Source organism: Psammomys obesus, unplaced genomic scaffold, assembly GCF_907164565.1.
Source record: "Psammomys obesus unplaced genomic scaffold, mPsaObe1.curated_primary_1811, whole genome shotgun sequence".
NCBI classification, from domain to species: Eukaryota; Metazoa; Chordata; class Mammalia; order Rodentia; family Muridae; genus Psammomys; species Psammomys obesus.
Genome location: NW_026592710.1, coordinates 6,871,403 through 6,897,985, shown reverse-complemented (window position 1 = coordinate 6,897,985; position 26,583 = coordinate 6,871,403). Strand labels below are relative to the sequence as shown.

At 44.9% G+C, this 26,583-nt stretch overlaps 1 protein-coding gene across 1 annotated transcript in view; it reads right to left on the bottom strand.

Moving 5' to 3' along the window:
* Positions 1-26,583, bottom strand: part of Pex14 (peroxisomal biogenesis factor 14) — a 142,244-nt gene that overhangs the window by 55,538 nt on the left and 60,123 nt on the right. The window lies entirely within an intron of this gene.

Genomic DNA, 26,583 nt, shown 5'->3' with positions numbered 1-26,583 from the left:
ACACACACACACACACACACACACACACACACACACACACACACACACAAATAAATAAATGAAAAATCATCTTAAAAGCAGGCAGAAAAGATAATGATGTACTAACTCTCAAAGGACTACAAGACTGACACCTAACGGCACACATGGGAAAATGAGAAGGCATCACCGTCAGGTGCTGAGGGGGCCCAGGGAAGGAGGCTCCCTTCTGTCGGTTCAGCACTTGAAAGGCAGAGGCAGGAGAACTGGGAATTTAAGGCCAACCTCAGCGACTTAGCAAGTCAGAGGCCTACCTGAGCTACACAGGAATGACTTGTCTCAAACAAGCAAAAATCATTACCAGATGGTAAAAACAACAGGTGGAAATCAATGAAAAATAAAACACACGGCCTTAAAGCCTCCCTTTAAAAGACACTAATTACAAAGGAAATATAATTCTACACTGGAAAGCCTGCAGATGCCTCTCAACCAACAGGCCAAGGTGAAATCACCAGCAGTGCAGGAGAAACAAAAACAAAAACAAAAACAACAATGTCAATGTTATATACTTCCCATTAGGAAATAAGGCAACACTTCTATACCAAAAATGCAGACTACATCCAGTCATGAGATGACACACAAAAATCCAAAGCACAGTGCAGTACACACAATTGCTGTAAGCCCTACCAACAGGTGAAAGTCGCAAGACAAGGAAAGACGAGGCGACCCTATTCTAAGTTAAAGCATGGAGAGGATGAGGCACTCACTGCATCTTGTGGCCACGGAGTGTAGACTTTCTGTTCATTTTTGCCATTGTGGTTAGTCGTCACTGTCAACTTGACAGTGCTTAGATCACCAAAGGGACACACTTCCGGTGTGTCTACGGGTACCTCTGGAAAGGCTGAGCTGCCTGGGAAAGACAAGCAAACACAGCATCCCAACAGGCGGCCCCGGTGCACAAAGTGCAAGGAAAAGCAGTGTGTGCCTGTCTGCCCTGCTGCCTCCTGGGCAAGTGTACCTCCACTGGCAAGGCCTTCTTGCACAGACATCAGACCCTAGCTTCTCTGGCTTTCAATGTGGGCTGGACAGCAGACACTCTCCATGGGAGAGTAGAAGCCAAGACAGCCAGCTCACGGACTGAGCTGCTGCAGACAGACCATCACGCCAGTCAATGAATAAGCTCCATTTAAAAATCCATTCTATTGGTTCGGTTCCTCTAGAGAACCCAGCCTGAAACGCCTGTGGAGGGCTTTATTAAGACAACTGACTAAATCTGAACAAGGGCTCTGTGTGTGTGTGTGTGTGTGTGTGCGCGTGCGTGCGTGTGTGTGTGTGTGTGTGTGTGTGTGTGAATAGAAAGGGACAAGACATGAAATAATATTAATATTTTTGGAATCTAGATGATAGACATATGGGAATTCTTTGTACTACCAAAATTCATTTAAAATATTAAATATTGAAAAACACTTCAAACTAAAGGTTTTTTTTTAAAAAGAGGAAAGCCGGCGGAAGAAGCGGCTCAGGGCGGGTGAGAGCACTCACTGTTCTCATAGAGGATGCAGGTTTTGTTCTCAGCACCGAATCAGGCAGCTCACAACTGTCTGTAATTCCAGTTCTGGGGATCTGATGCCCTCTCCCGGCCTCAAGAGACACTGCACACACGCAGTGCACACACAAGCAGAGAACATGCACATAAAGACTTTAAAAACTGAAGAAGATACAAAACACTCAGCAGTACAGCACTTGCCTAGCATGTTGCCGAGCCAAGGTCTGATCCACAGCACCAAAGAGAAAAACAAACTCATTTTCAGACAAACACAGAGTTCATCACTTGCAGCTCCCTTCCCCAGTAAACGACAAGGGAACATGATAGTACACAGAAGCATGGGAATATAATAAGTATGAGCTTAGAGGAAAGAACAAGTATAAATGAATATTGACTGTATAAAATAATAATGTCTTCAGGGCTTAAAATCAATGATTATGTCTTTTAGAATTTAAAATCTATGCAGTACTACACAGATCTGCAAAGATCACCACAAGAACAACAACAACAAAAAGGTAGAAAAATGTAAACGGAATTAAAGTACTCTAAAGTTTGGGGCCTGTGAGATGGCTCAGTGAGTTGAGATGGCAGCCACCAGGGCTGATGGCCAGCCTCTTGATCCCCGAGGCCCACATGGTAAAAGGGGAAAATTGACTCCTGCAAGTTGTCTTCTGATGCCAAAACATGCACTATGGAGCATGTACACCACACACACACACACACACACACACACACACACACACACACACACGCAAATCAATGTAAAGACATGAATGAATGAATGAATGAATGAATGAATGAATGAATGAATGAATGAATGAATGAATGAAGCTAGCGCTCTGGCACTGGCATCACTGGTGAGCGGTGGCCCTCATGCATACACATTGCAGGAGTCAGAGATGAGCCCTGCCCTCTAAGGCACTGATCCCCCAGCATCACTGGCTTCTACACTCTTCAGACACCTTAGTGATTCCCAAGAGCTATTACTGAGCATACAGGTGCTAATCCTCCACAGAAAATGAGAACTCAGACTGAGCCTGGTGCAGCAGCGCACACCCAGCATACCGATGCTCAGGAGGATTGCCTGAGTGATCACCTGAGTTTGAGGCTAGCCTACACTACAAGCAGTTTAAGTAAACCTTAAACTTTACCCACTAAGATAAATGTTGATGAGAATACCGGGTTTTATAAAGCCAGATGTGGTGGTATGCTCCTGTGATCTCAGCCCTTAGGATGCGGGATGATGCAGAGCTTTCAGAAGTTCAAAGTCACCCTCATGCACACAGCAAGTCTGAGTCCAGACTGGGTATTATGGACTGGGGTCTCAACAACACAGGCAAGAATGCAGCCAGATGCTGCTCAGCAGGCACTTGCCAGTGTGCAGGAAGCCAGTCGCTCAACACTTGCAAATACCATTTATAACTTTAAAATTATCTTATAATAAAGCAGAAAAATAAGCATATCAAATTCTTGGATCAAGTTTTGCATTATAAAAGTAATATAAATGTAAAATAAGAAACAAAAATTAAATCCAGTCATGATAAATTTGGATTATATGTATATAATGTATATAATGTATATAATGTATATGTAAACATACATATATCATACAAATAAATACAAAAAAGAATGGTGTGTGTGTGTGTGTGTGTGTGTGTGTGTGTGTGTGTGTGTGTGTCTGCATGTCTGCGTAAAAGAAGCCCGGAAGCCTGTGACTAATGTCTGGGCCTGACTTCCCAGCATCATTCTCACTAAAGAAATCTTGAGAAGCTTGATTGAGGGCTTGAGTCCACCTGAGACATGTTTCCCAGGAAGCAAGAGAGTCAACCTGAGTGTGACCCACTGGACCAAGCCTCAAACACGAATCAAGTACTGCAGACTACAGGATAAACATGATAGTCAGGCATTTTGTTTCAGAAGTCTCACTAAGGAGTCCTGGCTAGCCTAGACCTTGCTATATAGACCGGGCTGGCCTCAGGCTTGAAGTGGTCCTCCTGAACTTGCCTGCATACTGCTAGAGTTACAGATAAGAGTACACGCCACTCCATCCAGCAAATAATGCAAACAATATTTCTGCCAGCAGAGGAAGGATATGAAAGCTCTTAGCCAAAAAAAAAAAAAAAAAAAAAAGAAAAAGAAAAACGTGTGCTGGTAACTGTGGTACACTGGGTAATCCAGATATAAAGAGTTCAATGTCATCCTCAGGTACTTAGCAAGACTGATGGAGCTCAAGAGATGGGTCAGTGGTTAAGAGCAAGCACTGCTCTTCCAGAGGACCCAAGTTCTGTGCCCAGAGCCCATGTTAGGCAGCTCATGCCTACCTGTAACCACAGCTGCAGGGGAGCCAACTTCTCTAGTCTCCACTGGCACCCGTGCACACACACACACACACACGTACACATATACAAAGACACAGGCATATATACATAATTAAAATAAATCTAAGCATTTTTAAAAGACTTAGATCAGACTGAGGTAAACGAGATTTAAAAACTATAAAAAATAAAAATAAATGCATGAGAAACAACATATATAGGAAGTCAAACTTTTTTCTAATTTCAAAGAAAAATTCAATTAAAGCAAACCTCTCCACTGATGTTAAAGGTGCCAAGTGAAGGCAACAAGCCCTTCTTAGACTACTTTTTAATTACGCAATGGAAAATGGCCCCTTATGACAGATAATCGAGCAATCACCTCGATAGCCAGAGGGGTGCTTGGGCGTTACCAGCAGTAGAGACCTCTGGCATTCTTCCCTTGTAATGTAGTTCAGTAATGCGTACCTAACATCACTTATTAAGTATTCTTGCCAAAAACATGTGATCTCAATTTTAGGGAACAATGGGACAAGCCATGAATAGTCAATAAAACCACCTGATTTCTCAATATAGTCAATGACAACTCAGACAAGAAAAGGCAAGAGGGCAGGTCTCCAGAGTCAGCAGGAGAGCAGGAGGTGTGGCCTGGCCCCTGGCTGTCTCCTGGAACGGTAGGCTACAAAGGGGGCAAATAGGCAAATGTAAACATGGAACAGACATATCAGGTACTTTCAGAGATTCATGTTTATTTTCTCCCTGTAATATGTGAGGTGACTGTGTGGAAGAACATTCTTATTTGAGGAGAGTTGTACTAAAGTAATTAGTTGATGTGCCATGATATCTACAAGTTCCTTTCAAATGGCCGTAGAAAAGGGTGTGCAACATGAGTGTGCATGCGTAGACGCATGTACAGAAAGAGCGAAGTCAGATAAACAAATGTGACAAAATGTCAGTCAGTGAGAACCAAGAGAAAAGCTATCTGGGCGCTCTTACAGTGTTCAGTTTTTCTGTGGATTTGAACTGTTCAATATTGAGAGATTGAGGAAGAAGTCAGATTTGAATGATGCCAGCACTTGGCAGGTAGAGGTGGGACACTCAGAAATGCAACCTTATCCTTTACAAAGAAGTTTGAAGTTATCCTATCTCTATCAAAGAAAGAGAAGGGGGCTGAGGTGATGGCTGTATGGTTAAGAGCACTGGCTGCTCTTGCGGAGGACCTGGGTTTGGTTCCTAGCACCCAGACAACAGCTCACAACGGTCTGTAACTGCAGTTCAGGGGCTCTGACACCTTTTGACATCCACAGGCACTACATGCACCTGGAGCACATACATATGTACCTGCAGGCAAAACGCCAACACACATAAAATGAAAACAAATCGTTTGCAAGAGGAAGAAAGGGGTATGGGGGGTATCCACAGAAGGGATAAAGAATACCACAGAGGGGTAAGGAATACCAGCCAATAGCCTAGATCCAAAATGCTGATGCAAGGAAAAGAAAGCTGAAAGCTGCCCCCATCAGAAGAGGTGAGACTAGAAGACCACAGCTTGCTCTGTAGGAGAAAGTGGGGGGAGGGGGGAGAAAGTCCATGTCTTTCCATAGCCATCACTTGGCATTGGTGAAGGCAGCACATGTCCGATAACACAGGAACTGACACTGTTAGGGGCCCTCTAAGTGAGGCTCCGCCTCTAGGTCTGTGAAATAAATAATCACTTCTGCATACCACTGTTTCCTGTACAGAAACTTGCCCTTCTCTCGTCACATTTAGCACTGCTGAGCCCCTTCCAAAGCCCTCAGTGTAGTGCTTTTGCTTTACACAGGAGACTAAGTCACCTGTATCTGCCAAGTGACTTTAGGATGGATTCCACTGTACTCCAGCTTTTTTGCTTGAAAAAACAGAAGTAACATTGACTTTCTCATTGAATAGAAGACAGCAAGAAGCACATTAAGCAAGTCTGGCCAAAGGGTAAATATCTTGGAGAATGCTTTAGTTCGTTAGTTTGTTTTTTGTTAAGTCCTTCAGCAAGGGAGGACCCTGAAAAGTCTAGGGATCATTCTATAGTGATGACTATTTCTTTTACGGTCCTGGGTGCTGTGTTTCTAGGCAGGAGGCAGCAGGTTTATACCCTTTTATTGCCTTGAACACCCATGCCCAACACGGTTCTGGACAGTCTAGCAAATAATAATAATAAGGTTAAATAACACAGGAGAGGGAAAATAATATTATTTCTACTGAAAAATACTAAGAGAACCAATAACAGTCATTAGGACTATTACAAAGAACACAATAAATTTTAAATTTTAAAAGCATAGAAGTCAACAGCTTCCCTAAGCAAAGAACAGAAAATATAGTGGAAATAAAGGTCACAAAAATAAATTTTAAAATACTTAGGATTAAAGTAACTGTATAGAAGCTAGACAAGAATTCTGTCAAACCATTAACAGGAAACACAGTTCATTGGAAAGAGATGTCACACTCACACCCCTGGACACAAAAGGCTGTAGTCTGCAAAGATGTCACTCCTGCCCCAGGTAAATTCCATATTGCAGGTAATTATAATTAGAATTCCAAAGAGACTGACAGAGGGTGGGAAGGAACAGGATCAGGAAGAGGAGATGTAGGACTGGAGAAATGGTTCAATGGTTGCAAAGGGCCTGGGTGCCATCCCCAGTGCCCACACGGTGTCTCACAGCCATTTGTAACTCCTGTTTCAAAGGACACCCTTTTCTGGCCTCCACAGGCACTTAACGTACGTAGTGCACAGACACACATGCAAGCAACACACACACACACACACACACACACACAAAATAAAAATAAAAGTTTTAGACTTTCTAAAGGAAGAGATACGATGAAGGACTGTAAACACCAAGGCTCTTCTAATCAACAACAACAACAGGGAAGTACAACTTGTGCTAACAAAGCAGGAAGTAACAAATCTAAAATAACAGACAATGCAGCAGGAGCCCAACACACAGGGACATCAACCAATGAGAACATTCGAAATGCAATATGACAAAGTGACATGTCACTAAGTGGTGCTGGAACTATCAAATTGGCCACCAGGAAAATAAAGTCACAGTTCCTGCTGCTCAGCTAACAACAAAATAAATGCCACGAAAGAAAACTAGACCCCTAGAAGAAAAAGGGAGGCAAACATGTCAATGTCCTTAGAGTGTGGGAAGGATTTTCTCTGATTTCAACCAGAACAAGGACCTATGGCGAGCCCTGCCCTGGAGAGCACCGCTGAGGTGGGTACACACCAACATAACCTTTCCACGGGCCAGTAAAGTGGTGCATATTAAAATGAAAACAAATTCATTTTCTTTAACACACGATTAGCAACTGGGTTTTTAGAGTTTTTACCCTCAAAGGGCAATCACAAAAGTAATACCTGTTTCTCCAGGGCATTTAAAGATGGGCTGCTGTAATGGTGAAAAATGAAAATAATCTGGGTGTTCAAAGGGGCTGTTTAGAATAAATTATGGTGCATATTCTCTGTCCAACACCCAGCAGTTATTAAGACTGGCAGTAGAGATCTGTATTTACAGACACACGCTATGCCTGGCAAAAAGAAAGACAGCAGAAGAGGCAAAATCCATGAAGATTTGCAAAAGGGAAAGCAGGATCCAATAGCCCCAAAAGAAGGCAAAAGGCTGAGGGCTCCAACCAGTCTTCAAATTGTGCTCTCTCACAGGCCCAAGCAACAAATTCTTCTCAGAACCTCAGTCCTCATAAAATGGTAATCCCAAACACCCAGCAGTACATTGTCCTGCCCTGTGTTGTCCCCAGGGTTCCCTGGGTCTGTGAAGTGTGCTGCTGGACTGGGTTATTACAGCAGATTTTCCACCAGGCTCACCAGGTCTTTAAAGTTCTTACCTAAAACCGAAGAACTTTGGCTGAAATGCCCCAAAGACAAGCAAGCCAGGCAACAAGGAAGCTGCAGGACAGACATCCTAGCAACCCTCTCCCCCACCTCACCCCAGGTGCAGTGCTGGCAGCAAGGCTAAGCCAGAGTTTCATCAGCAGTTCCCTTGGGATGAGGTCATCACATCCCGGCTACCTCTAGTCCTCCAAGGGGACGATTATCGCACTGTCACCAGTGTCCCTGGAGCTCCTTATTAGGCTAATAGAAACCCTTCAAGCTTGTGTAGAGACTGACAGAGACTGTGAGCTTGAAATGGACTTGTGTCTATAGGAAGCACTACCCCAGGGCCTAATGAGGGGTACAGAGCCATGGACGTGACTTCCTTTACACATGCCAGCCCATCTTCTGGAATTCTGATGGCATCTGCCAGGCTCTGGGGATGTCTAGGGAGAGGTAGAGCAGCTTCCAGAGGGGCAGTCTACAAGCAACACCTCAGACCACAGCCAGGCGCTCAGAAGACAAAGGTGATGTTGCTAAAGGGCAGATGGGACACCACTAGTCCCTGCTAGACACTTCACACGGGGACAAACAGCATAGAACTGGCGACCTCAGAGAGGGATGGCAAGAGGTGCTTGCTCGTGGAGACCTCCACAGCAGCCTCCCAAGCTGCCCTTTTGGTCCAGCTCACTGTGGAATGTTGGCTATGGGCACTAGACCAGTAACATGCAATGCTTTGTCCTGCACAGGAAAGGCCAAGCACCTCCTTCCAGACTGTTCCACTCTTCTCGACCTCCAGTTGCTGTGTCTCTCTCCCTATATGTCATCCTGTCTCTCAAATCTATTCCTGTGTGTCTCAGGGGACCAGAGTGAAGCAAGTTCTACCTACATGATGCAACTACCAGTCACAGGTGAGGCCTGGCTCTTCTGAAAACCTAATGAACAGGCACCAGCAGCTTGTGTGCTTCTTGACAGCACACAGGTGCCAGTAAATATTCCCATGGGTGTTCCTGGTAAACACAGGCACCAGCCCCTCACCCACATGAACATACACTCTCTGACTCAGACGTGTACACACACACTTCCTCACACCTTGCCAGCTCTGCCCTAAAACCCCAAAAACAGATTTAACCATTCTCTTTCCCAAGGGTCAGAATTCCAATTTCAAACTTGCATCTCTTTGTCTCTCACAAACCCAGAACATTCTGATAGGTTAAATGCTGCTGTTTAATTCCTGTAATGAAAGGTGCTTTTTGGAGGGTTTCTGCAAACATTAATTTTTCCATCTTATCTTACAGTGAAAATCATGGTTCAATAAGTGTTTTTCACAATTCTCCCTCTCCTTCCTCTACTTCCCTGTATACAGGGAAGCAAGGAAGCTCATTAGTCAGTGTCCCCAACAGTTACCGGAGGTGAGTGGATATCAACACTAGATGTCTAAACCATTCATTTAAAAATTAAATGTTAAACATAAAGAAAAAAAAGCAAGGCCAGGAATAGTGGCTCGCATCTATAATCCCAGTACTTAGGCTGTGGCAGGAGGATCAAGAGGTCAAAGTCATAAAAAGTGAACTATCACCATGACTCCTCCGTGTGAGGGACAGGGGGAGTCCTTCAAATGTAATTGAGAAGGAAGGGGAGCTGGGAGTGGTGGCACACATATGTAATCCCTGCACTTGAGAGACAGAGGCAGTGGGATCTCTGGGAGTTCCAGGCCAGCCTGGTCTACAATTCAAGTCCAGGATAGCCTATCCTATACAGAAAAACCCTGTCTCAAAAAAACAAAAACAAACAAAAACCCAAAGAGAGAGACAGAGACAGGGAGATGGGAGGAGACCAGCTCCAAGGTTGTCCAGCACAAGCTTTAAAGGCTGTTTTCTGTGAAAAAGCTGGACAAAGGAGACTGAGCAAGATGGCTACAAAAGAAAAGAGATTTGCTTTCAATTGTGCTTAAGTTTTAAAAGTGTAGAACTTGATGCTTCTCGCTGCAGAGCCTATGTGCCACCACACAGTCCCACACAGAGCCTTCTGGCTCAGGCTCTGACATCCGCAAACACTGAAAAGAGAATGTTAGCACAGACCCAGGGCTGAATACTGATTGAGCTGGAGCAGCAAAGGAGAGAAAGCTTAGAGGACAGAAAGATGCTCCTGTCCCAGCTGCTGCAAGCTGACCCGGAGTCAGTATCACGCAGTTCACTGGCTGCGTGCAGCTCTGACATCTCCCAGGAAGTCAACTAACAGACTGATTGTCTTTTTCATCCCTCTGGAGTCCCTGACCTTTAGGTTCTGTACCCCTGAGCCACACATTTTTACTTTGTAGGCTGCAGTGATTTAAAAGCAAAACAGCCCAGCTGCATCTGGAAAACCAAGGCACACAGGTCAGGTAACCACACCACGGCACCATGCACCAAAGGACCTCGAAGTGTTACAGCCAGATCAGCAAACGAACTGACCAGCTAAGAAAACCAGGAAATAGACATGACGCAGTCAGAGAAGGGCAGAGGGGAGCTCTGCAGGAGCAGAGCTGTCAATGGTGCGACAGGAACAGCTTCTTAGAATTGTGGTCTGATGCAGTGGGACCCTCCCATGGCAGAAGGGGCAGCTTTACCAAGAAACTGAGTGACAGGGCTTATCCCAAAGAAGCCATTTCTAGATAAAGTAACACTCGCTTCACAAATGGCATCTTCTCTTTCTTCCAGGGTCTCAGATTTCAGTGAAACCACTTAATGCGTACAATGAGAGCAAGCTCATCAGTCTCTTGTGCAAGCAGCTCAGCATCAGGGGTCCCTCCACACTCCTGCGGGGGCCCCAGGACTTGCCCCTTCCCCGCCTCACTCTCGGACCCACTTGCTTTCTCTCACCCACCAGTGTTCATGCCTAGCTGCCCTGACCTCACAGAGAGTCCTGAAAGCCTGATACAGTACATCTCTACACGCAAAACTTGCCGCTGTCCACATTAAAAAATCCAAACACTTGAGCTAATAAACAAGGTCCCCCACTTGACAGGCTGTTTTCAAAATCTCTTGCCTCGGACTCTGTCTCCTTGCACCGTCTTCCAAACCCTAAACAGAACTAATCCTGGAGGTCTTACGTGAGGACAACCTCTGAAGGGAATCACCTTTTAAAACTCTTTGTCCTGCAGAGCTGCCCAGCCATTCCCCCGCCCGGCACCCCAGTCAATCTTGCCCCTTGTGTTTCCTGTTTCTGTGCCTAGCTATGTATCATGAACCTCACTCAACTGCAAATATTAATTCTAATTTTTTATATTACTGGTACTTAAAACATATGGTGAGGCAGTAGAAAAAGGTTTGATAAATGACCAGTGAATAAACAGATAGATGCATTTTCCACGGACTTGCATTGCTGTGTGCTGAGCTCTCTGGGAACAAGCACATGACACAAATTACACACATACAGAAACGACAGACAAAGGAACAAGAGAGGAATCCAGAGCCAGAGCCTAAAGAGCATATCAATTTTAAATGTTGAGGAGTCATGTATGTTTCAGAGTAACTTTCTGGGATGTTTTGTTACGTGAAATTAGTTTGCATCTTTTGGTACCACAGTGGTCTGCAGGCAAGCGGAACTACTGCGAATTAAAGGAAAACTGGTTGGCGATGATAGTTTTGTGATGAATCATTCACAAGTGAGTAGCTGAGAACGGGCTGCACTGTGTACTCTTGGCTCCGTGAAATCCTTTTAAACAAATACCCACCATTTCCCCAAAACAAATAGGGCAATTATGGGAAAGCCTTGTTAGTGTTCAGCAGTATATGAGCTGCACGTCCACCGCCCTGGAACCACCTCCATCTAACTAATCCCCGGTCTGCCATGCACGGGGGGGGGGGGGGGGGGAGGAAGCAAGGCTCCCTAATGCACCCACCTCCCACCTCGGCGCAGCATAATGGCATCGAGCTAATGGAGATGAGCTCTACTTCCGAGGTTCGACTCCTGGGGAGGGATCTTAAAGGTGAGGCACGGCAAGCAGCACAGGAGAAGTAGATTTAATTTGTTTAACATCATAAAAAGGGACATTTCCACATGGACGGCAAGGACATGAATATCATGTGTGTATGGCAGAATTATAAATGCATTTTTGGAGAAATTCAATAAAGCTGATTCTACTGCATAAGGTCAGCAATTTACTGTAAAAAATGATATGATTGCAACTTTTAATCTAACCCGTGTATTTGCTGCAAGATGCTCTAGAAGACTGTAATGTAACCACCCGACCTCTCCACAGGAGCGGAGATCACCCGTTTACCCTTCACTGTCCTGAGAAAAGGAACCACACGGAACTACGGCACAGCGACAGCATTTACTCACCAGCCAGCCGCTCTCTTCAAGTCCAGCACTGCCTCTCCTCAAACTGAGAACAGAGCTCTGGACTAGAGCCCTCACAGAAGGCAGCAAAAGAAAGATGGGGAAAAAAAAAAAAAAACCTCTACAACTCAACAGAACCATCAGTTTCACCCGTCACAACCCTAAGCAGTGACACTAGAAATGGTATGAGTGAAATACACCTAGAACCCACATCTAATAATGTGAACCTTCGAGAGATAGCTCAGTCCTCGTGAGTCCTTGTGACAACTCACCTCGATACCTTCAGACTGGGTGTGTGGCCTGTGCTACATGTCCATCGTCCCTGTACTTGTGACAGGGAGGTAAAGTCAGCCTTGGCTACAGGAGGCCACTGTGGGCCTCTCTCAGAAGAAAAATTAAAAACAACAAAAATAACAGAGAAAGAACCTGAACATCTCAGTGATGACAGAAACCTGGTCCTTACATTAGAGGCTCCTTCCCATGGACATGGAAATAATGACCCCACCCCCCAAGACAGGGTTTCTCTGTGTAGTCTTAGCTGTCCTGGAACTCACCAGGCTGGCCTCAAACTCAGAAACCTGCCTGCCTCTGGCTCCCAGGTTAAAGGGGTACACCACCTCGCCCAGCTATGGAGACTTGAGGAAATGGGTTATCATGAGGATTAAATGAGCGATATGTGAGATGCTTTTAAGCTCTAACAGAGAACACAAAGGCTAGGGGCTTCTGTGGTCCCATTGCCAGTGTCTTCAAGGTAGGAGCCATTATCTCCCCAGTGTTCTCCCAACAGCACCCAGAGAGACAGGGGGCTAGGAATGTTTGGCAGCTTGAGCTGGGCTGGGTTAAGGGTAACATGACATCAATAAAACTTGTACCAAACTCCACCTTCAGGCCAAGGCTGCTCTCAGTCACTGCAGCGGCCTCACTGTGCCTTCTAGATCAAATCATGCTCCTCCCCAGTGCTGGAGCCCGAGTCTGATGACTCCTGCCCAGAGCCACATTCCCAGAGCAGCCCCACCTCTCATTTTTTTCTTATGGCACCTTGCTCCACTTTCATTATCTTGCTTATTTGCTGTATCTCTGGAGGAGCCCGTTTCTCCCCCAGATTTGTCTGCTCTATTCATAGGGCAAGCACAGTACCTGGTGAGGTACACCCACTCAATCAATACTCGTTGGGTGAGTGGACAGATGGACAAATGGACAGTAGGAATCATTTAAAACCAAACAGAAAGATCTTCCAAGCAATGCCACTATTTTTGTCATTTCTAGCTTAGCATTTAAGTCTCCTCTTGGCAGGACTGTTTTAAGTGGAATCTTTGATTAGAAGAAAAAAAAAAAGTCAGTCAATATCAAAAATCATGGAGTTCCATATTTGTTCTCCTTCAATTACATTCTGTGCAAATCACATCCATTCGTAAGTTAAACGGACTCCCTAACTGCCTCTTCTTCAAACTCAACCTGTGTTCTTTTGGCCAAGACCCCAGATTTTGCAATTAAAATAATATAATTCACAATTCCACCTGTGACTCAAAGGCTGGGGAAGATCTGCCTTTGTTCTTCAGTTTCGTGCACTGACAGTAAATAGGAAAATGTTGTTCTTGTCGGACAAGAGCGGCGATGCGGCTTGAAGCCGAAGCCAGTTGGAGAGTCCTATTCCCATGCACTGCGGTTTCACTGAAAGGATGACAGTTATGTGGGTGCGATATTTATCAGAGGGTCAAGATGGTTGGGGTTTTTTTTCCCTGAAAGATAAACTTCAACTTTATGAATGAAAACCTTTGCAATTATTTAACAAACTCAAAGCTGTGCAAAATTTAAAGACCATCATTTTACTAAAGTCAATCTACTCAACAATTTAATTACAGAAAGATTACTTTTAAAGGGCTTTAAAACTAAAAAGAATAACCACAGAGACAGAGCCCTCCTAAACCCCATGTCTGAGAGGCAAGCTCTGAAAAGACAGGCTCCCATCAGGGTGATTTGAATGTTCAGAATTGAAAGGGGCTTACTAGAAGTGGCCATCACACTATTAATCTAAACATACGTGTACGTGGCCCATCCCCCTTCTCATTTAGGACCTCTACTTGAACTGCATTTACCTACCTCAAATTAGGCTTTGCTCCACCCAGCCTGCAATCCCAGCTACTTGGTGATTGCGAAAGAGGATTACAAGTTTAAGGCTGGCTTGACTACCTGGTGAGTTCTCAGCCAGCCCAGGCAACTTGGTGACAAGATAAAAGGGCTGGATATAGCTCAATGATAGAGTACTTGCTTAGTGTGTGCAAGACCCAGGTTCAATTCCCAGTGCTACACGTGGTGGTGGTGGTAGCAAACAAATTAAAAAATATAACATTAAATCTGGTGAATAAAAAACTAGCAATCTAGCAGTAAAAAAATAAATCTAAAATCAAGGTACATTGTCTTATGCTTCCCAGACAAGGACACTACAATACACACACAGTTAATACCAGTACACAAACTTACTTTTATAAGGCACAAATGTTGATTACAATAATGAGGTAAATTAAAAAATACTACCCAAAGTTTAAGTCTAACTACAGCCCAATCAATGTGCTTTTCAACAGTCAACTGCCTTATCGTATACCTTAGGTTTCAAAATCCTTGCCTTCAACAGCTCTTAACAGTCCCAGCAAAACTCATGCTGTGGGGGCTGGTCTCCTTGTCTCGCTTAGCAGATCCACAACCCTAAGAAGCCCTTCTGTGAGAGAGGTCAGATAAGTGTGACAAGCTTTCTTAAAACCATCTCCAAAAGCCAGTGACGTCAATATGTACTCCTCCAATGAACTGGAGATTCATCCCATACCTTTCTTTTGTTCATTATTGAAGGCCTCACTCCTCAGATTAAAAAGGTTCCCTTCCCTCATGCATGCATGCATGATACTGGCTCTGTGCCCAAAACACGATCCCCCTTCACTTGGAGGCTGTGTATCTAAATGGCTTCAAAAATACTAAGCTTCACCTCCCCTTCCCTGAGAAAGGGGCTGGGGGGAAACGTGCTGTACTATTTGAGGAAGGCTTTTCCAGTTTGCAAATCTTTTTTCTCATATGGATTTTCCTGATACAACCCGAATCCTGCCTGCTCTGTCTTTATCATGGAGACTGGAATGCTCAAAGCCAAGTTGTCCAGACTCCTCAGGCAGCTGGACAAAAAAAAGTGTTGAAGTGAGAATAAGGTTCCCTCAGTGAGATGCACCCATGGGTGCTTTGGAAAGTGGAAATGAGGCAAACAGCCAGTGATCTGTTCTTGATGCTACCGCCTTCCCGTCACTGTGCGTGCATGAGTGTGTGGGCACACCTGGAGTCCAGACGCTGACAGCCATTTCGTCAACTGTTTCTCCTTTTTTTTTTTTTCTTTCTTTTCTTTTTAACAGGTCTCTCCCTGAACCATAGGCTCACCATTTCAACTGGACGAGCCTGCCAGTGAGCCCTGGATTTCTCTGTGTCGGCCTTCCCAGCTGGGCTTACAGATGTCACCTCCCTTTCACAAGTGCACAGGGCAAGCACTTGGTCCACTGAGCCATCTCCCCAGGCCTCTCTGCTGCAGGTGGAAGCATCGCAGGTGGAACAGGAAGATATTAGAAGCACCAAGATTCAGCTGGACACAACAGCGCTCCTTAATCACAGCAGCTGGGAGGCTGAGGAAAGAGGACTCACAGCTTGGGGCCAAACTGGGCTATTACGGCAGTTCAACACCAGCATGATGATTCGCCGAGTCTCTGTCTCAGAAACAAAAGTAAAATGCCACCGGAGCTTCCTCTTGCAGTGCGCAGCCTCTGACTTCATAGGGATCACTTTTTTAAATTTTTTATTTATTTACTTATTTATTTTTTGTTTTTTTTTCAAGGCAGGGTTCCTCTGTGTGACCCTGACTGTGCTAGACCTACTTTGTAGACCAGGCTGGCCTCAAACTCAGATATCTACCTGCCTCAGACTCCCCAGCGCTGAGATTAAAGGTGTGCACCGCCACACCTGACTCATGGGGGAAGCCAGGCTCACATTCCAAGGCTTCCGTGACTGCTTTTATCGGGGTCAGAAGACACCTGAAGTGGTATCAGCAGCAGCTTTCTGGTCCCTAGATCATAGACTGGATAGTGTGCTCATGAACTCAACAGCTCCAGAGGCAACTTCTGACCCACTGCCTGACCCAGACAGACAGCAGTAACAACGGCTCTGGAAAAGTTAATTATTCAATGCTCTGGGCATTCCTTGCTCCTGAAGGCCTGGCTTGAGTCAACTCCTTCAGCTCTTTGTGTACGTGTGTGTGTGTGTGTGTGTGTGTGTGTGTGTGTGTGTGTGTGTGTGTATGTGTGTGTGTGTGTGTACACACGCGAGTGAGCAATGTACATACATGGAGGTATGCAGGTGTACCTATGCACACACGAGAAGGCCAGAGCAGGACTGTGTCCTCTCTACTGGCTTCTGCCTTGGTCTCTCACTGAACTGAAAGCTCAGTTTCAACACTCAGGCTCCTCCTGTTTCCACCTCCTACTGCTGAGGTTACAGGCACATGTGGTCATGTCTAGTTTTTATGTGAGTCTGGAGATTTGAACACAGGTCCTCTTGTTTGCGGAGATAATGTTCTTACCCACTAAGCTACTTTTAAACCCCACCCCTCCTTAAAACAAGGTCTAGTGAGATGTGGTAGTGCACACCTTTGATTCCTGAATTCAAGGCCAGTCTGGTTTACAAAGTCAGTTCCAGGACAGCCAGGACTATACAGGCTAACCCTGTCTTAAGACAAACAAAAAAGACAAGGCCTCATGTAGCCCTAGCTGGCCTCAAACTCACATGTCGATAAGGATGACCTGGCTCTTCCAATCCTCCAGCCTCCCGATTCCCCAGTGTTGGGTCACAGGTATGACCACCAAGACCAGCAGACCCGCTGTAGGATCCGCGTCCCCAAGCCTGTCAACGAACGTGTGACTTCTGCCGACAAGTATAAAGTCCTACCAGTTCCTACTGCATTAAGTGTTACACCACCATCAAGTTCATCGTTTCAACCTGCGCTACAATGAACTCAGTGCAGTCTTGTCTGAGAGAAACCCTTCCCATACCTCAGTAGCTGCCTGCAGGTACGGGCCTCTGTAAACTGCTTATACACTGTTCTGTGTATACACACATATACACCTGTGTCGAGTTTAGTTTATAAGGTCGGCACAGTAAGAGATTAACAACTAACAAAGTAGAAGAATTATGGCAACATACTGCAATAAAATTTATGTAACTGTGATCGCTTCTCTCCCCGCCCCCAGGTATCTTACTGTTCTACGCTCACTCAGCCTGCAATGCCAACAGGAACAGGAGTAAAGGGGTGCAGGCCTGGAACACTGCACCAGAGGTTACACTGTAAGGAGCAGCACTGGAACACTGGAACAGTCTGATAACCCCTACAACCACGAGGTGGCTGGCAGATGGTAGGGTATACACAGTGGATCCAATGGATAGAGACGGCACACATCCCAGCGAGGACGGCGCAGAGTAACTCAAGATTTCGTCACAGGACCCAGAAGCTCCATGCTTTAAAAGTTATGAACTGTTATTTCTGGAAATTTCCCTTTTAATATTTTCAGCCTGAGGTGGGCTGTGAAAAACTGAAACCACAGAGAGCAAACCTGAAGGTGAGTGAGGGCTCCTATCAGCCCATCAAGAAAACATCTTCTGAGGGCAGTGGGAAGGGGGTTGAGTGAGAACAAAGCATAATGGCACATGTGCATAAAAATGTTATAATGAAATCCATTACTGTGTATGCTATCTTTAAAAAACAAACACTCCATCAAGAAAGGAGTACGTTTTCTAAAGCGTATACACTACGGACCACTGCTACCAACACCCAAGGCCTCATTTTCACAGTAGGCACTTTTTGTATTATTTTCACTTAATTCTAGCAAGACTCCTTTGCGCAGATACTATTATTAACTTCACTTTACAAATAGAGAAACTGAAACACAGTGGCTAAGTATTTAACCCAATGCTGAGTGTGAACCCAGGTGGGCTACACACGATGCTACGTAGCGGTTTTTTGTTTTTTAACTTCTTCTACTTGTTCGTTCATTTATTTATTTAAATGACTGCTCTACCTGCATGGACACCTGCACGCCAGAAGAGGGCATCAGATCCCAGTACAGATGGTTGTGAGCCACCATGTGGTTGCTGGGAATTGAACTCAGGACCTCTGGAAGAGCAGCCAGTGCTCTTAACCACTGAGCCGTCTCTCCTGCCCTTATGGTAGTGGTTCTTAACCTTTCTAATGCTGTGACCGTTTAACAGTTCCTCATGTTGTAGTGACCTTCAACCATGAATATATTTTCGTTGCTACTTCATAACTGTAATGTTGCTACTATTATGAATCATAATGTAAACATCTGATTTGCAGGGTGCCTGATATGCGCCCCTGAAGAGGTTGAGAACCACTGCAACTATAGCCTCCCACACTTAAGTTTTCTAAACATGACCTACTGTTTAGTCCTAAGGCTGTCTCCATGTGGTTCTACTAGTGGATAATTTGGGCCTTAATCTTCCTAATTTCTATGTTCAAAATACTGATGCACAACTACTGGGAACAGAAATAATATAACCACTTTCAAGCAACAGTTGGGAAGTTTCTTAAAAACAGAAACTCAGAGGGCCCAAGAGATGGCTCAACAGGTAAAGGTACTTGCTGCCAAGGCTAACATGACCTGAGACATGACATGACCAGGACCTACATGGTGGGAAAGAACCGACTCCAGAGTTATCCTCTGACCTTAACATGTATGCTGAGTCATGCGCACGCGCGCACACACATATACACACACACACACACACATCTCCCTCTCATACATACAATCAGTTAAGTATATTCTGAACACATGATTTAGCCATTCTAGGTACTTCCCATAAAGCACTCATACTCACCTCCCAAGTCTTACTCATGGATGTTTATATCAGTTTTAGTTTTAATGTTCCCAAACCAGAAACAACCCAAATGTCCCATGAGTGAACAGGTAAACAAACGAGGCCAAACAACTACTGATCCACAGTACATGGATAAACCTCAAATATTATATGATTACATTTACAAATAAATGCTAAACAGATGTTATAGTATACTTTCCTAATCCCAGCATTTCAAAGGCTAAGGTAGGAACAGCAGGAGTTCAGGGCCAGCCTTCGAAACATAGCAAGACAAAACAAGCTGCCATTTCTGTTTCAATTTCTCTGCTACCACTCCAGCCCAGATCCCCTACAGCTGACTAACAATGTACTTGGATACCCTTTGGAGCTGTTTGGCAACTGCCAGGCAACCTTAAGTCCAGAACCTAGAGTGAACGTCTCTTAACAGTTTTACAATGCTCCAACTGGCCCACGAACTGCTGTCATCCACACTCACAGTGGCTGCCTATGCCATCAACTTCAGTTCTTTTCTTGCTTGACATCCCCACAGGTCAGTCTTGCTAATTGCCCATACCCTTGCAAGATCTTCCCATCATAAATGACTTCCTGCCCATTCTTCTCCATCTAAGTCAGTGGCCTCCCTCCAATCTAAGGTCAAAACTAAGCTTTGGTGACCCCAGTGACTGGGAAGAGGGTTCTGAGCAGACAGAAGACTGAAAACAAAAGGATACATCAACACCACTCTAGTCAGAGGCCTGAAGGCTAACAACTCTGAAGCTGCACTTTTAGACTGGCGCAACTAAATTGTAACATTTTTAAAAAGGGAACCGAAGGTGGGATGAATGTGCTGGTCTCTTCTAATTGCAGCCATTCCTTCCTTAGCCATGCATCCATTTTCAGACTCTGAGGCTGGGTACTGAGGGTCATGAAAGTAGACGAGACGACTACCGTGAGCTCAGCAGAAGGAACATGACGCTTCAGCCTCCTCTGCCCTGATTGCTGACCTCTAGCCCCTCCTCCTATGCAGCACCTACTGAAGTGGCAGGTGCATAATAACAGTCTGCAAACAGTAGGTGCCGAATTAGGGCTGAGCATCCCAGTGGCCAGTGATTATCTCATGAATCATTTAATCACAAGCAAAGAAAGTAAGTCTACAAACTGTACTTGAGAACAGATGCTATCCCTCCGGTTTCTGGAGCTCTTTGAACCCTGACTTAGTAAACTTAGGAGGCAGGGAAGGTGGCACACCTGTAAGCTCCCGCTACAGGAGGCTGACAGGAGGCTGACCTGTATACTCAAGAGTTCAAACCAGCCTGGGTACCACAAGCCCTAGCTCAAATCAATAAACTGATAAATTAGTCAATGAATTAAAATTCTGAGCCTATTCATTCAAAAAGTGAGAGATGAAGAGATTCTTCTAGTAAGTTAGTATTACTTGGGTAATCAAAGACCAAACTGTCCATCAGAATCCAAACCCACGTGAAGTAGTCATAGCAAGTCATTATAGTGTCTTTTTTCTCTTAATTTCTTTAAGCCAGATAAAGTGGCTCATACCTGTAATCTGAGCACTTGGTAGAGGTAAGAGAATCATGAATGTGGGGCTAGTCTGGGCTATGAAGAGATTTCTAGGCCAGCCTGAGGTACACAGTGAGACTCTTAGAAAACAGTAATTTTTTTTTCAATAATAATTTCTATGTACAGTTATATGTTTATATTTCTATTAGAAAATCAGTTTGTTAACCAGGTGGTAGTGGCACATGCCTGTAATCTCAGCACTTAGGAGGCAGAGGCAGGTGGATCTCTGTGAGTTCCAGCCCAGCCTGGTCTACAAAGCGAGTTCCAGGACAGCCAAGACTACACAGAGAAACCCTGTCAAAAAAAAAAAAAAAAAAAAAAAAAAAAGACACAAAGAAAATCATTGTCTTATATCCTATGAAACTTGAAATATTATGGAAGAAAAAGTTCACATTAGCCTGCTGATTGATCACATATAAAAATTCTCTTATTTTTTTTTTTTTTTTTTAGCATGTTCCCAAATTGATACATGGTCAGCAATCTAACAGTATTCACTAGGCCATTATCTGAAACAGTAAAGGATAGAATAAAAGACCAAAACACAAACCTGAGACTGATTCTCTAAAAGTATAATGTATGCACACAATGGAATACTATGCAGCCAAAGGAAAGAGTGAAGTAAATCTGTCTACTTCCACACACTAAGATCTACAGCCAAGTTGAGGCCAGAGACCCATGTTTCTGTGAGGGTGAGGGATGCTCAGGTCCTTTCTTTCACACTGGGTCACTTCTGGACAGAGACTCCAGAATCTTCCAGGAAGAACAGGGCAGGGCACAGGGACCAGCAAGAAGATGGCACACTTTTCACTTCATGTCCTCAACTTGGTGCATGTGTGGAGTCAGAGACAGCGCTGTGGAGTCAGCTCTCTCTCCTACCGTTATGTAGATTCCAGAGACTAAAGCCAGGTCACCAGGCCTAAACAGCAAGGACCTTTACTCGGAGTAATCTTGCCAGCCTCTTACTAAACTTTCAATATCCCAAGAAGAAAATTCAAATTTAAATGTTAGTAACACAGTGTCGATACTGTCACTTTGTCTTTGCAGTAGTAGCAGGGTAGGCCCAGAGTTTACAGAAGAACCCTCCAGTCCTTTCAGAGTATCTGGAAAATCCTCAAGAGGCTCCCCAACACAGAGCCTCTGTATAAGAAGCTGTACAGCTCTGCTTCTGGGACAGCGAATGCTATCGGCCCCTCAAATGAGACACCACAAGCATGTCTGTTCCCAGCACCAAAGCTGCTTCAGCCTCTATAGGCCTCTCCTGTATGCTGAGAAAAATCTGTGGAGTTTAAGACAAGTTTGGATAACAAGGGAAGCAGGAAAATTGATGGGGAGAAACCAGTCAGCATGATGAATAGGCTGGTCCAGAACAGCAGGTGACGGATATGCAGATGCAAGACTGGCAGGGAGGGAAGATAGTCCGTGCACAACAGATGGATGGAGATGCTCAATCATCCTTAGGAATAGGCACACAGTGCCACACAGCCCTGTGTGCTCCGGCCGGCTCCTCACTTCCCTGCAGGCCTAGGGTAAAAGAGCGGGAGGTGGGAGGAAGGTGGCATCCCTGCAAGCCGACTGTGGGCCAATGGTGAATGCCTCTCTTCACTTTGCCGTCATCCTCCTGCTCCTAAAGATGCCGGTTCTTCGTCTCTCTCACTGCCTCACACTCCAAGAAAAGCTTTTACTGTTTTCCCAGGGCAGAAAGGCTATCACCACAAGAAATTTAGTGCATACTGGAGTGACAGGGCAAACTGGGATTGCTGTTCCACTGTCCACAATCCTGTTCTTTCCATCATCACAGCCTGTGACCGAGAACCTAGAGCAACCTGTTTACATCAAGTCTGTGGCAGCAGAGCTCATCAAGTTAGGGATACTTATTTCTCCAGTAATCTAAGACTAACAACAGTAAGAAGACACACTCACCTTGGGCTCAAAGGCAAAGCACTTGCCTAGGATGCCCAAGACCCTGGGTCTGATCCCTAGCACAAAAATAATGAGGAAGAAAGGAAGGGAAGGAGAGAGGGGGAGAGGGAGGGAGGGAGGGAGGGAAGGAAGAAAAAAGAAGGAACGAAGGGAGGGAGGGAAGGAAGAAAAAAAGAACAAAGGAAGGGAGGGTGAGAAGGAAGAAAAGTGGGAGGGAGGGAGAGAGGGTAGGTGTCTCAGTAGGAACAACTTTAAAAATGTCTATGATGTACCCAGGTTCAATAACTCCAGCAAACACTGGAATGAACCTAAATCTTGATGCCATAATCCATGTCTCATGAACAAAGACTCAGAAGGGCCAGACGGCCCCTCACAGGGCCAACACTACTCCTTCCAGCTCAAGCAAGGGGTGGTGCTGGCAAGATGTCCACCCCCTGCCCCTAAGCTATCTGCTGGACCCTAGCTCCAGAAACAAAAGCTCTATAAAAAGACTTCTGGTTTCACTAAGACACACTAAAAAATTAATTATACAGTAAAGCCGAAGGAGAAAATTAATTTTAGAAACACAAGAGGTTACTTTTTTTCTTAGAGATGGGGGAGGAAACAGTTATTTTCGTTTTCATCCTGGGGCACAAGCTGGGAGCTGTCCAGTCGATAACCTGGCCATCAGAACAAGGTTTGTAATTAAAAGGTCAGTGACCTGGAAAGCCAGGCCCACTCCCAGAGCTTCTCAGTAATGACGGAGCTATTAAATTAAGACTGTTATGAAATCAATGCTAAAAAAGCTTTCATGGTAACGAGATTCCATTCAAGGACATGCAAACTACCTCATGAAATGGACGTAAATGATAAAAAAAAAAAAAAGAAAAGTAATAAAAGAGAGTTAAATTGAAATCTGTGTAAGAATTTACTCCCCCTTAAAGGACTCCAGTGAGAGAAGCCCTTCACCTCTACCCCACCACCAAGGCTGACCCAGCAGGATGCTTTCTTCCCCAGTTCCTGTCCAGAGGGGGAGCTTCGCTACTGGGGCTCCAGCTTCCAGGAACAGAAGGATGTGATCTGTTCCACCTTTTACGAGAAGAAAGTACTCCAAGGATGAGAAGCGAGCCTTTTGTTTACACACCTGAGAAGGGTTATGTAGAAAAGCTTACAATGGTTTTGAGAGTAACATTAGGGCAGTCAACTGACAGCTCTGTCCCTTCCTCCGCATCATCTTTCTTCCACCTCCCGAGCGGCAGGTATCTCATTTGCCCAACCAGTACTCAGCCTGCAAAGCGCACTGGGGAGTGGCTTGCCTCCTATCCTACATTTTGTGTATCAAGTCAAGAACAGCTCATGGACAATACTTTCCGAGCCTCTCTTTGGACTGCTGCTACTGCTGTTTCTAAGTTACTCTGGCCTCCTGGGCTGCAGCCTGCTTAGAGGCCAGCTGCCTGGCTGGCAAGAAAAGCGCCTATATATAGACCAGCTCCTTGAGGGTTTAAACCCCACATAGTCTAACGCATGTGGCTGACTCTACCATAGGTGTGTCATCTGCAGAACCAAGAGGCTAGACACTGTACACACTTATTCAAATATTCTGAAGGTGAACAGCTGCTTTTCTCTGTCATCCTAAAGAGAAAAAAAAATCCTGATAATAGGGAGAATTGCTGTAAATTACATAAAATGGCAATGCAAACTTCAAAGAAAATGATAAATGATTCTAATAACTTCATGTTTCTCATTAATGACTCCATATCCAGACTTTAAAAGAGATCACAAAACAAACAACAACAACAAAACAAAGAAGACAGACTCTTGCAGACCAAGCTCTCCCATCTCAGCACACTCCCACCGCCCGTCAGAGCTCAACACTTAACCTGTCAGTAACAAAGGCCCAGTGCAGCCCTGCTTTGGGCTGTGGTTTCACAATAAAGCAAACTGAGCTGATGCACCTAAAGTAACCCTCATTTTCCACTGAACTGACATGTACTACAGGGACCTCAATTTCTATATTAAATATTAAATAATATTAAAAGAAAAACAAAATTGGATTTGCTTTTTCAGGAAAGAGATGTTTATTAAAAAAAAAAAAAAAAAAGAAAAGATAGATTATAATTCAAGTCAGTACTCTGCTGCAATTCCCCAAAGTGACATTGCTAGGAAAAGCCAAGGCCACAGTAGCTGAGAGCTCTCCCAAAGCCAGTGCCCTGAGCCCCTACTGCCATGGCCCTGCAGAGAAAAGACCTAACAGCCAGGTGTCAGGACCTCAGTCAGCCAACCCTCCCCTTCCATAGCTGCGTGATGGTGCCAAGCGCACTGGCTATATAAGCCTGACCCAGGAAATAGTGGAAATTTAAAAAGTGAAGCTTAAATCTGTGAAGGGGTTTTTCCTCCCCAGACACCAATCAAACCTTGCAATTCTTCGCCCAGAAAAGGTCCTGCCAGAACTTACCCTACTGGGATTCACCTCGGAAATGGGTAATTACTGACTGAAGGAGCATTTTAGAGGATAATGGAGACAGTTGATTAGCTTCAGAGATTCCAGGCTTAAGCACAGGGTGAACCCATGCAGGTCTCTTTAGAGCAAGAAGAGCTGCACAGCCTCCCCAGGCTCCCAACACCCACATTTCTGAAGACTAGCCTGACTCAGAGTCCACTCTCCCAACAAGCATTCTTCCCTTTCGCACCTCTGTGCACACCTTGAGCTCAGGGACACCTGACAGCCTTTAACTCAGATCCCAGCCCTGGCTGCCTATCCTCGTTCCCTGCTTGGCTTCTTCCCCAGCACCCCTCACCTGACACAGCACAGACTTCACTTTCCCATTTGTTCACATCCTGTCCCTGTTAGAACAGAAGCTCTGTGAGGACAGGGTTCTGTCTTGTCAGTTCTCAGTGAATTCCCAATGGAGAGATTAGGGCAAAACACAGAGTGGGTGTTCACTCTTAGGTGAACTGACTGATCAACCAACTGAATGTCCTTCCTTCCTTCCTTCCTTCCTTCCTTCCTTCCTTCCTTCCTTCCTTCCTTCCTTCCTTCCTTCCTTTCTTCCTTCCTTCCTTCCCTCCCTCCCTCCCTCTTCCTTTCTTTTAAAGAGCAACCAATAATAACTGCATAAAACAGTTCCCCTTCTATAGTGGTTATAAGCCAAGTGACTCAAAAGAAGTATTATTTGATCCAGAGTTTCTCCCTCTCCCTCTCCCAGTCAGGGATTTATTAAAATTAAACAGATTAGATGGAGCTCCTGATTCTAAAACTGCTCCGCCAAGCCTGCGGTGGGGAAGTGCCGAGCAAACACCAGAGACATTTGTCTCTAAATTGCTCTAAATACCTTCTGCAAATGAAATTCTAACCCAGCTGCGTTTGAGAGAAAATGAGGACTAACTGGTCATTGTCGGTGGAGGAGGAGATCGGACAGTTATAACACTGCGCAACGCACTGGGCTGAGGATCTCTCAGCAACCATAGATTTTGTCTCAGGTTACCCCGGGTAATCAGCTCAGCTTTTAGGCTCAGCTTTCTCTTGCTTCAATGCTTTGATGAGAGAGCTGAAATCCCCAAGCTTTTATGATTAATTACTCCCTATAGGTACACATATTTCAAGGAAAATCTCTTTTATGGCATGATGCTTGCAGAGTAGAGAAGCCAGCCAACACACTCCAAATTTTAATAATCTCGTGCTGATGGGGTGAGCGTCACGCAGCCAGCACGTGTGCAGCTCCTTCATGGGGACCCTGCCTCTGGTCTGCTGCTAAGCAGCTGCTGTGAGCGCAAACTCTGTGAGTGGGATCAGTGAAGAGAGTACCAGTGTGGGCCCCGGAGCAGTGCTTCAGTGGGATTCCACAGGGATGCTTAGACTATGCCATGAAAGCATCCCATCATCCATTCCAGTTCTAAAAAAAAATTACAGAATCACCAGAATTTTGAGGCCAATATTCTAGCTTTTAAAGAAAAAAAAATAGTTTTGGGGTGAAGTATGCCACCCCACTCCCTAATGTTACATAAAGCCCTCCAAGTAGCTTCTAGAGCTCTAGAAAAGCCCATGTCCTAAGAATAAAAGGCCCGCCTTCTTTTTTCGGTTGCGTGGTTGGTTAGTTTTGCTTTACAAAACACCAAAAATATCCTAAATTACAACAGAACCAGAATAGGTTCTATCTGTTTCAATCAATGAGAACAAGTGAGGATCCATTTTA